Raw genomic sequence first — 2,500 nt, 5'->3', positions numbered from 1 at the left:
TATAAAACAGAAAAGAAAACTCTTCCGATATCTCTCGACGGCTTCTTTATGGTCGTTCCTGTTGCCAGGATGAGCACAAGGCCCATTTTTAATAACAAACGGATACTCAACAGGTTACGGAATTGGAACCGTATTCCCTTTCGTTCAAAATAATTCAAGTATTTAATTATTTTTTAATATATATATATAAATTTTATTAATATTTTTTTTTATTAAAAACTTGAAAATTTTCGGCTTTCGCCTTGAACTTAGGACCGACTAACTCGTGATCAACCACTGTTCACACGAAACCCTTCTCCACTTCAGTCCTCCAAGGTCTCATTCGATTATTTGCTACTACCACCAAGATCTGTACCAATAGCGGCTCCATGCAGGCTTACGCCAAACACTTCTAAGCACACTATTGTACCCTCCTACTCACTAAAGTTTCAAAATTTATAAATCAATCGAAATTGTTTTATAAATCATCTACTTTAGCGGTAATGTATAGGTATACAACTTAAGCGCCATCCATTTTAAGGGCTAGTTGCTTCGGCAGGTGAGTTGTTACACACTCCTTAGCGGATTACGACTTCCATGTCCACCGTCCTGCTGTTTTAAGCAACCAACGCCTTTCATGGTATCTGCATGAGTTGTTAATTTAGGCACCGTAACATTACGTTTGGTTCATCCCACAGCGCCAGTTCTGCTTACCAAAAGTGGCCCACTGGGCACATTATATCATAACCTCAACCTTCATATCAAGAAAGGTGAGGTTCTTACCCATTTAAAGTTTGAGAATAGGTTAAAATCGTTTCGACCCTAAGGCCTCTAATCATTCGCTTTACCAGATAAGATTATTTTATATAATTTTTAAATGCACCAGCTATCCTGAGGGAAACTTCGGAGGGAACCAGCTACTAGATGGTTCGATTGGTCTTTCGCCCCTATACTCAATTCTGACAATCGATTTGCACGTCAGAACTGTTTCGGTCTTCCATCAGGGTTTCCCCTGACTTCAACCTGATCAAGTATAGTTCACCATCTTTCGGGTCACAGCATATATGCTCAAGGTACGCTCCAGTTAGAGGTATAAATAATAATAAATTATCATTATACATAACTATATGGAACGCCCCGGGATTGAATTAATTGACTATTTAAGAAAATAGACTAAAAATTAATCCCATTATATTTTTAAGTTAAGTTAATTATGCCATTAAGTTTAATATAACTCAATGACTTGCACATATGTTAGACTCCTTGGTCCGTGTTTCAAGACGGGTCCCGAAGGTATCCTGAATCTTTCGCATTGTTAATCATATAAATGCATACAAATAAATATTAATATCATAGATATTAAATTTTTTGTAAAATTCAAAAAATGAATTTTAGCATTATATATAATAAAATCTATCAACACTTTATCAAATCATTAGTATTTATTCTATGTTAATATGCTTAAAAAGCAAATTAATTTAAATAAACTTAATATCACCAATGATCTTTTGATAAATACTTTATTATGTTAATAGATTACAATGTCCTTATATGAAAAAAATGCACATTATTTTTAATTATTTAATGATGAATTTTTCATAATGGATATTCAGGTTCATCGGGCTTAACCTCTAAGCAGTTTCACGTACTATTTAACTCTCTATTCAGAGTTCTTTTCAACTTTCCCTCACGGTACTTGTTTACTATCGGTCTCATGGTTATATTTAGTTTTAGATGGAGTTTACCACCCACTTAGTGCTGCACTATCAAGCAACACGACTCTTTGGAAATATCTTTCTAGTAATCATTAACGTTATACGGGCCTGGCACCCTCTATGGGTAAATGGCCTCATTTAAGAAGGACTTAAATCGTTAATTTCTCATACTAGATATTAAGATATTCCATACACTGCATCTCACATTTGACATATAGACAAAGTGACTTAGTGCTGAACTATTTTCTTTTCGCTCGCCGCTACTAAGAAAATCCTTGTTAGTTTCTTTTCCTCCCCTCATTAATATGCTTAAATTCAGGGGGTAATCCCATATGAGTTGAGGTTGTTTTAAAATATTTTTTATCTTCTCACAATTTAATAAATAATTATATCATCTTTTCATCTCTATTTTTCTTTTTTCCTTTTATATAAATATATATTATAAATAATAATTATGTAAAATGAGGCAATTCTAGAATAAAAAAAATTAATTTTTATGCTAGACATTCCTCCTTTAATTACATATATAAATTAATATTTTATATATATATAAATAATATGAAAATTTTTTAAAGAGAATACTTAGATTCAAAATTTTTTTTATTTCATTTTATTTGAGAGGATTTTTTTTTTTTAAGAATATATTAATAAATAAAAAATTCATTATATATCTTTATTTTTTTGCTATTAATATTATGAATTATTTAAAATCCAATAATATACACATTTGCTTAAATTCAATTATTTTTATAAAAGAATAAGCAACTTATTTAGCATAGTCTTACAACCCTCAACCATATGTAGTC

At 31.2% G+C, this 2,500-nt stretch overlaps 2 non-coding genes across 2 annotated transcripts in view; both read right to left on the bottom strand.

The window, feature by feature from the left end:
• The window catches only part of LOC128871270 (large subunit ribosomal RNA), a 3,992-nt gene extending 1,952 nt beyond the window's left edge, over positions 1 to 2,040 (bottom strand). The window contains exon 1 of the ribosomal RNA XR_008455846.1: positions 1 to 2,040. This exon is cut by the window's left edge and continues 1,952 nt beyond it. This is a non-coding gene — a ribosomal RNA (large subunit ribosomal RNA).
• A 438-nt stretch (positions 2,041 to 2,478) lies between these two features.
• Positions 2,479 to 2,500, bottom strand: part of LOC128871268 (5.8S ribosomal RNA) — a 181-nt gene continuing 159 nt past the window's right edge. Inside the window, exon 1 of the ribosomal RNA XR_008455844.1 lies at positions 2,479 to 2,500. This exon is cut by the window's right edge and continues 159 nt beyond it. This is a non-coding gene — a ribosomal RNA (5.8S ribosomal RNA).

The sequence above is a fragment of the Anastrepha ludens genome, unplaced genomic scaffold (assembly GCF_028408465.1).
Source record: "Anastrepha ludens isolate Willacy unplaced genomic scaffold, idAnaLude1.1 ptg000065l, whole genome shotgun sequence".
Taxonomy (NCBI): domain Eukaryota; kingdom Metazoa; phylum Arthropoda; class Insecta; order Diptera; family Tephritidae; genus Anastrepha; species Anastrepha ludens.
This window is presented reverse-complemented; position numbering and strand designations above follow the sequence as displayed.